This window comes from Vulpes vulpes, chromosome 14, assembly GCF_048418805.1.
Source record: "Vulpes vulpes isolate BD-2025 chromosome 14, VulVul3, whole genome shotgun sequence".
Lineage (NCBI taxonomy): Eukaryota > Metazoa > Chordata > Mammalia > Carnivora > Canidae > Vulpes > Vulpes vulpes.
Genome location: NC_132793.1, coordinates 127,454,120 through 127,464,071, shown reverse-complemented (window position 1 = coordinate 127,464,071; position 9,952 = coordinate 127,454,120). Strand labels below are relative to the sequence as shown.

Below are 9,952 nucleotides of genomic sequence, written 5' to 3'. Positions count from 1 at the left end.
CAGCTAATTTGAAGAAGTCATGGAAGACTTCGTGAACACAGTTACCCAATTAGTCATTTGTAGTTTCTGTTGAAGAATGTTTAGTAGTTGAAGTAGAAAGTGATAAATGCATGAGGACAGAACATGTTCACCCGAGTCACAGCAATCCAATCTGGCTACAAGGTAAGACACATGTAGAAAAATTAGGTCAGGCCGGTGGCTCAGCAGTTTAGTGCCGCCTTCAGCCCAGGGCCTGATCCTGGAGGCCTGGGATCGAGTCCCACGTCAGGCTCCCTGCATGGAGCCTGCTTCTCCCTCTGCCTGTGTTTCTGCTTCTCTCTCTCTCTGTCTTTCATGAATAAATAAATAAAATCTTAAAAAAAAAGAAAAGAAAAGAAAAATCAGGTCAGAATAGTAGGTTGGGAGTTGGAAGAGGCGAGTCCGGTCTCAAAATGGAGGTAAAACCGCCGCCCGGTCGCCCCCAGCCCGACTCCGGCCGTCGCCGCCGCCGCCGGGGGGAGGAGGGCCATGATCCAAAGGAACCCGAGCAGTTGAGAAAACTGTTTATTGGTGGTTTGAGCTTTGAAACTATGGATGATAGTTTAAGAGAACATTTTGAAAAATGGGGCACACTTACAGATTGTGTGGTAATGAGAGACCCCCAAACAAAACGTTCCAGGGGTTTTGGTTTTGTGACTTACTCTTGTGTTGAAGAGGTGGATGCAGCAATGTGTCCCCGACCACACAAGGTTGATGGGCATGTAGTGGAACCAAAGAGAGCTGTTTCTAGAGAGGATTCTGTAAAGCCTGGTGCCCATCTAACAGCGAAGAAAATTTTTGTTGGTGGTATTAAAGAAGATACAGAAGAATATAATTTGAGAGACTACTTTGAAAAGTATGGCAAAATTGAAACCATAGAAGTTACGGAAGACCGGCAGAGTGGAAAAAAAGAGAGGATTTGCTTTTGTAACTTTTGATGATCATGGTACAGTTGATAAAACTGTTGTTCAGAAATACCACACTATTAATGGGCATAATTGTGAAGTGAAAAAGGCCCTTTCTAAACAAGAGATGCAGTCTGCTGGATCGCAAAGAGGTCGTGGAGGTGGATCTGGCAACTTCATGGGTCGTGGAGGAAACTTTGGAGGTGGTGGTAATTTTGGCCATGGTGGAAACTTTGGTGGAAGAGGAGGCTATGGTGGTGGAGGTGGTGGCAGCAGAGGTAGTTATGGAGGAGGTGATGGTGTATATAATGGATTTGGAGGTGATGGTGGCAACTATGGTGGTGGTCCTGGTTATAGTAGTAGAGGAGGCTATGGTGGTGGTGGACCAGGATATGGAAATCAAGGAGGCAGATATGGTGGTGGTGGTGGAGGATACGATGGTTACAATGAAGGAGGAAATTTTGGAGGTGGTAACTATGGTGGTGGTGGGAACTATAATGATTTTGGAAATTATAGTGGACAACAGCAATCAAATTATGGACCCATGAAAGGGGGCAGTTTTGGTGGAAGAAGCTCGGGCAGTCCCTATGGTGGTGGTTATGGATCTGGTGGTGGAAGTGGTGGATATGGTAGCAGAAGGTTCTAAAAAAATTTCAGAAGAAAAGGGCAACAGTTCTTAGCAGGAGAGAGAGCGAGGAGTTGTCAGGAAAGCTGCAGGTTACTTTGAGACAGTCGTCCCAAATGCATTAGAGGAACTGTAAAAATCTGCCACAGGAGGAACGATGATCCATAGTCAGAAAAGTTACTGCAGCTGAAACAGGAACCCCTTCTTGTTCAGGACTGTCATAGCCACAGTTTGCAAAAAGTGCAGCTATTGATTAATGCAATGTAGTGTCAATTAGATGTACATTCCTGAGGTCTTTTATCTGTTGTAGCTTTGTCTTTGTCTTTTTCTTTTCATTACATCAGGTATATTGCCCTGCAAATTGTGGTAGTGGTACCAGGAATAAAAAATTAAGGACTTTTTAACTTTTCAAAAAAAAAAAAAAAAAAAGAATAGTAGGTTGGGACAAAGTTATGAAGGTTTCTGATGAGGGAAGATCTGGAAATAATGTAGTATGCAGTGGACCATCACAAGACACATGTGAGTAGTAAGTAAGGATATGAAACACACACCCCTATATTTATATGACTGTATATAAATATATCGATGTATTTAAAAATATATGTGTACGTAGGGCATGTTTCGGTGGCAAGTATATGTGTAAAAACAAACATGTATCACATTAACCAAAACTAGAAAACTAATAACATAATTTATGTTTTAAAATCACAATTAAAGTGTGTTAATATATGTCTTTCTGTACTAGGTTACAAACAATAGATTTTTATCTTTTCAAACAATAGATTTTTTTTTTCCTTTTGCCATTTTCATGTAACTTAATTAGGATGCAAACATTTGAGCTCGTGTTACTACTTGAAAAGTCAATATTTTACAGCTGATAGGTAAAACTAGTTATGTAGGAATGGCTTTATATTTTATTACTATATTCTAAGTATTTTCTTTAGTAATATGACTATATAAATATGAGTATGTCTTTAAAGATATGGGGTATACATCCAGGCACCTAAATCAATACATGAGATTACATGGCTATCAGTATTCATTTGCTTCTTATGTCTTCCCATGTTTAAATAATTACAGAACATTAATAAAATGACACAAAAGAATAAAAATTTTGAATGGTGCTAATACATCATCCAGTCATTTCATCATATAAACAAAAGTTAAGCTTGACAGGAGATATAATTATAGTCTCTAAATCCAAGTAATTTTTTCAATATTTATGGAAAATGAAAATGTGTTCCTTCTTTAATTTTTCTCCTTAGATATAGTCCACCAACTTTGAAGTGCCAAGTATAACAGAAATGCAGTCCTATTTGTAAGTATGCTAAAAAAGTGCATGATGACAACAATATAGGAAGTTAATTGAACTAAAAAAAATCTTTAAGGAATATAATTTAAGAATATATAACATTCATTTTAGTAGAATTTACTAAATAATTCTTATCATTTTTATTTCATGTGCTTCCACAAATTGTACATAAATTTATAGGTAATAGCATTAATCAGCTAGATTTGAATTTTTTGTTTCTTTAATCTCTTTCCCCATACTTTGATAGATAATGAATTCTTTATGGAGAGCAAAATTGTCGTCTTCAGTGTTATATTCTGGAACCATATTACATTGTTATAAAAGTTATAAACAAGTATCTGATATTCAATTTCCAATGCAATGTGATTGTAATGACTTGAGAAAACCTTCCATTTCTGTAGTTCTCCACCATCTTCATTCTATAGCTAAAACGTCAAGAATCTTTGGATTTATCTTAAGCCTTTAACCCAGGGTGAAGTCAAAATACTGTATAATCTCCATGAGGACTGAGATGATACAGCTTCTTCATTTGAATTTCCACTGTATAAGGTGCTGATTGACAAATGTTATTAATATTTATCGCACTAATAGATGAATGAGTGAATGAATTAGTTTATACTTTTCTTCTTGTCATTCTTCCACATTTAATATAAAAAGATTTGTAATTACCATGCATTGCACATTGAAATATTATAAAACCCTGCATTTACTGATAAAGACAGTGCATGGAAAGGGAAACACAGTATGAAGATATTGAATGTGGGCTAGTTTTAAGAATGTCAATACTATTATAAGGAATGCAAGGATGAGTAAGTACCTAGTATGGTGTTTGATATATTTTTAAAAAATTGCTACAGCATTATGTGGCAAATGATAGTATTTCTATTTTATAAGTAAGAAAATATTAATAAAACCAGGATTCCAAACACATTTCTAAGACATGAATCTTTATCAAAACACATTTTCAATCATACATAATTTAAATTTTATGTTACTATTCCTTCAAACAATTGTTATAACCCTTCTCAAAGTCATGTTGGAATGCCCAGGAAACTCTTCTATAGATACCTTTCTTTGATCTACCAGATGGACACATTACTAAGTCAAATCCACTTTTATTATCTGAAAGATTTTATACTTTAACTTCTTAGCTCTCTGATTTTACATTCTATTCATTTCTATTGTTGCTCAAACTGATCTTGTAGATTTACTTAGTTAATTAGGATTGTCAATTATTCAATCTGTAGGAAAATGAGAGCAAGTAAGACATTAATACCAGAAAAGAATAGCTTCTATTTTAGGAATAAAATATATTTCTTAAGCTAACACTGGGAAAATGGTTTAGTATTTTAGAAAATATCTATTGTACATAATAAAATTTGAATTAAGATATTACAACTTTTTATAATTAGATAAGAGGCATTTAAACCTAATTGAGAATTAATAAATATTTTCAAGACTATCCACTAATTGCAGAACAAAGCTTATTTTAAATTGGTCCAAAGTAATATGAAAACAGGAATACTTTTATTACCAAATGATATAAAGGAAAAAAAAAAACTATAGCACATGGTTATTTTGAAATAACTCAGTTAAAAAGCATCATTATAGAATGAAGGCACTTAAAAAGTAAGATAATAAATTAGGCAGACATTTTTATCATTATTGTGACAATATGGCCACAGAATTAGATCTTATTAAAATATCAGACTGGACTATTAAAAGATCAGACTGGTCAAACTATTATGTTGGACCACTAATTACTATGACTCTAGAAATAGTAGGACAGATAATATTTTTCCTTCAGTTATTTCCAGTGTTACATGAATGTAATAGGTCACATGAAATCTTAAAATTTATTGTAACATTATTTTTTTCTTGCTTTTCTGAATATGTTTATTAGTACTACAAGTAATCTGCTATTTAGATTTTTAAAAATCTGTTTCCTGAACAGAAGAGATGAAGTAAAGCTCTATTGAAAACAGATAAAATTGTCATGAAATAAACAATTGAACATGTCAATAAGATTTATGCAAATAGTGTTCATTAATTTTACCTTTAAAGATTGTTTTAAGTCTCATTACATAACTTAAGGTCATTAAAAATTTTAAATAAATATGGACCATACAACATTGCAAAAGTTGGGTGTCTCTATATTAATTCTAAGTATAATTTTTATTTTATTTTATTTTTTTAAAGATTTTATTTATTCATGAGAGACAGAGAGAGAGAGTGGCAGAGACATAGGCAGAGAGGGAGAGCAAGGAGGGAGCCCCATGTGGGACTCAGTCCCAGAACCCCAGGATCATGCCCTGAGTCGAAGGCAGACACTCAATCCCTGAGCCACCCAGGTGTCCCTCTAAATATAATTTTTAGACCATACAGTGTGAACTTCATTTTATTCTATTGCAGAATAAGGTAAATAAATTTAACAAATAGAGCTAGCACTTCTTTTGGACAGAATAGATATTATTTCAAAAAAGTATACTAGATCTGAATATTAGAAAAAAAACTAAAATAAAATAATTACAAATTTTGGAAGAGATCTTTGATTATAAAAAATGTTTAGGCAAGGGTGCCTAGGTGGCTCAGTTACTTAAGAGTTCCACTCTTGGTTTGAGCTCAGGTCATGATCTCAGGTGGTGAGATCAAGCCTGGTGTCTCTGCACTCAGCATGGAGTCTTCTTGAGATTCTCTGCCTCTCTCTCTCTCTCTCTGTGCCCTTCCCTCTGCCCTATGCTCACTCTCTCTCAAATAGATGATAGATAGAAAAATAGATGATAGGTAGATAGATAGATAGATAGATAGATAGATAGATAGATAATAGATAAAATCTTTAAGAAATGATAGATAGATAATAGATAAAATCTTTAAGAAATGTCTGGACCAAAAAAAAAAAAAACTAAAAGAAGTAAAAAATTGTTTAAAATCAGTTTATAATCTAGAGATAAGTGAAAAATAAGTGGCATGTGAATACAATACTAAATTAATCATTCCAAGAGGTAATAGAAGCAGAAATCACAAAATTGAAAAGTTCTGAAAATCTGAAAATAAATTACAAATAGGAGCATTAAGTTCTGATAGTTCAAAATCCTAGTAAAGTTGTCAGCTTTAAATATAACATCTTAACTTTGCAAAATTCATAGGAAGAGTTACTGATATTTGTAATGACATTTCAAGAAATATTATTTTGTGAGTTTAGCCTAAACTCATTTCAATAATTCTGTTGATATATTGAGAATCAGTTGCTACTATGCAAGTTTTTTTTTTTTTGATACCTACATGAAGCCTTCTTTATGAAAAGAGTAACTTTTCTTTCTTTTCTTTTTTTTTTAAGATTTTATTTATTCATGAGAGACACACAGAGAGAGAGGGGCAGAGACATAGGCATAGGGAGAAGGAGGCCCCATACAGGGAGCACAATGTGAGACTCAATCTCAGGACTCCAGGATCATGCCCTGAGCCGAAGGGAGGTGCTTAACCGCTGATCCACCCAGGCATCTTTCTTTCTTTCTTTCTTTCTTTCTTTCTTTCTTTCTTTCTTTCTTTCTTTCTTTCTTTCTTTCTTTTTCTTTCTTTCTTTCTTTTCTTTCCTTCTTTTTTTCTTCTTTCTTTCTTCTTTCTTTTTAATTGAGAAGGTTTTAGAAATTATTCAGGAAAAATTATATTATTAATGTCAGAGATTGGGGCACCTGGGTGGTTCAGTTGGTTAAGTGTCTGCCTTCACCTCATGTTATGATTTTAGGGATCCAGAATTGAGTCCCACACAGGGCTCCTTGCTCAGTGGAGAGTCTGCCTCTCCCTCTCTTATCTGCTTAGACTCTCTCTCACTCTTTCAAATAAATAAAATCTGAAAAAAATAAAGTCATATATTGTGGTGTCTAGAAGTCAAAAATATTCAATTAGGAATCATCTTTTAAACTCCAAGTGTTCATCAACTGAAGAATGAATAAAGAGGATTTGGTGTATATATACCATGGAATAGTACTTAGCCATCAAAAAATGAAATCTTGCCATTTGGAACAAATAGATGGAACTAGAGTGTATTATGCAAGATTAATAATTCAAAAAAAATCCATGATGATTCTAAAAACTTCAGATAGTATTGATAAGATAAATTTAAATTTTTTATAAATTTGGGGCACTTGGGTGCCTCAGCAGTTGAGCATCTTCCTTTGGCTCAGGGCATGATTCTGGGGTCCTGGGATCAAGTCCTGCATCAGGCTCCTTGCATGGAGTCTGCTTCTCCCTCTGCTTATGTCTCTGTCTCTCTCTTTCTCTGTGTCTCTCATAATAAGTAAATAAAATCTTTAAAAAAAAGAACCATTCTTAACTTTTGATGAACATCATATCTTTTATTTCTCAGCCTGTATTTACTAAGAGAAAAAAAATGTAGATAAGCCAAACACAGAAACAGAGAGCTTTAAAGAAATGTAGAAAATGATACAATGCCATAATATGCTGATATAACACAAATTCATTTAATTATAAATTTTATACAGAATGTACTAAAGTTAATGTGAAAGGATTGTTAATCTTCAAGTAATCATAAAATATACTATTCCTAAAATAGCTTTGATTTTAAAAGCCTGTGTTAATGTTTGTTTAGTTTTATTTTTTTCTTTTAGGTGTTTTATTTATTTTAAATCAAAACAAGTAATATTAAAATTTCTTAAGCCATAATTCCTGGCATTCTTCAGTTTCTGTGGTGGTATGCAAATGGATTGAATTATCAATTGTGTCACTTTTATGACTTCTACATCAATAAAGTTTTTGTTTTGATATATCTGTCAGTTCTCCGTATGTTACTATCAAATGTCCCCCTAACCTGAGCACAGCTCATGGGTATAATTTTCCCTGAATTCTTATTTATCTGAGAAAAGTATCAGTAAACTATTTATAAATCACTAGTAATATCTTTCTTTGAGAATTTTGTAGGAATTGTTTCACTCTTCTTGGAGTTGAGTATTGTACTAAAAAAAAATCTAAAGTTAATATTGCTTTCTCTAAATGACTATTCATCCTGAAAGCTTAGCAATTTCATCAAGATATATCTTAATATTAACATTTTGTTTTTTAATAAAGCTTGTCCTATTTATTTATAAATTCATATCTATATTTCTTAAAATATTTCTTTTTGTACTCTTTCTTAGCATAACCTACTATTTTTACATTGAGATTTTGTCAACTGGGTTGTATAACAATTATCTTATTTACAATCATTTTTATACACATTTCTTACAATTTTTGGAGGAAAGGAAGTGATCTTCAAGAATCTACCCACTATAGCTCTTCAGTTAGCTTTTTTTCCAATTTGTTTAATGTAATTTGTATTCTATTCCATTGCTCAAACAATAAATTTTATGCTTCTTTTCCAATTATTTCCTAAGCTATGTTTTATATGTTAAAAATAATGAAACTGATGCCAAAGAATTAAGAGTTTATTTTAAAACTAACCATCATTAGGAAATAATTAGTATGTACCTCATTAGCTAAAAGGTCATACTAAAAGGAACATAAAAATATGTATCCATTTATTCACTCAAAAATTTGTTGAGCTGGTTTAACACAAAGATGGAGGATGATAGCTACTAAAACACATGCTGGGTATAGAATAATATATAAATATATGGATTTGCTTTAAGAAAGGCATAGACTAGTAATAAAATAAAGACTTCCAATCATTATAGCCATTGGAGATCTCAACATCTGAAATCTAGAAAGTGACTAGAAAACTTTTATTTCCAGTAGTAAAATTTTAAAAGATGTTTTTAAATCTCCATACCGTTTATGAAAAATATACTTATAAGATAAATACCAATAATTAATTTTGACCTGCTTTAGCTTAGGACAATGTAGTTACCCCCTGTAAATCCTTAATATCTTCTTTTATAAGCAATAATAATGGCCAACTTTTCTGAGGTTCTTAATATATGGCTAGAATATTATTAAGCATTGGATTATTTAATTCTTTTAATTGCAAAAGGTGTGCATGTGTTTGTGTGTGTGAATTGAAACAGAATAGGTTTGATATCAAGATATTACAACTAAAAAATGATGGAATTAAATTTTGAATCTATTCTTGTCTAGATTCACTGCTTATGATCATAAGTCTACATAGTGCCCACTGAAAAACATGTATGACAATTCAATGAAAGAACAAAAATAAAGTGTTTAACATAGTGTCTAGCATGTAGAAAATGCCCAGTCAACATTAACTGCAGTTATGATTAAATTAACATATGATTTATTAATGTTATTTATCATATATAATTATATATTAAAATTTATAAATATAAACACAAAGAAATAATTTTGCAAATTATTTTAGAGTTCTTTAGTTGTCATAAATATTTAATAATGATAATATCATGAAAACTAATGATTTCCAGATATAATGCCTATACCAGGGTTCTATTAAGTATTGACTTAGTATTGACTCTATTGAGTCAACAACCAAAGCATTAAAAAAAAAAAAACTCAAAAAAAAACTCAAAAACAAACAAACAAACAAACAAACAAAAACTCATTAAAATACAAAGAACTAGAATATACTGGGTCCCAGAGTCCAAGGATATAGAGCAATTGGGTAGGTATGGAAGATAGTGGATATGGGAGATTGTTTTCATCGAAAAAAAATATATAGATTAATTGAATAAAAGAAGTAAATGTGTTGATGGTCACTGAAGCCATTTATCATTGCCAGAGAAAGTATTTTAAGACATTACCAGGAGAAATTTATAATGAAATCTGAAGTGTTGAATTACAATTGTAGGTATTATTTTATTATGGGTGGGTAAATAGAGATAAATGCAGAGTTATATAAGTGTATAAGTATATTCCAAGATAGGGGTGCCTGAGTTGCTCAGTGGTTGAGCATTTGCCTTTGGCTCAGGACGTGATCCTGGAGTCCTGGGATCAAGTCCCATATCAGGTTCCCCCGGGGCAGTCTCTGTCTTCCTATGCCTCTGCTTCTCTGTGTCTTCCACGAAAAAATAAAGTCTTTTTTTTTTTAAAGGATATTCCAGAATATATTTTCTAATTTTATCCCCTGGTTGAGTGTAGAGGCAATTAACACCCAAGGTAATAATC

At 32.4% G+C, this 9,952-nt stretch overlaps 1 pseudogene; it reads left to right on the top strand.

Moving 5' to 3' along the window:
- Positions 1–408: 408 nt before the first annotated feature.
- Positions 409–1,859, top strand: LOC112919132 (heterogeneous nuclear ribonucleoprotein A3 pseudogene; annotated as a pseudogene).
- The last annotated feature ends 8,093 nt before the right edge of the window (positions 1,860–9,952 follow it).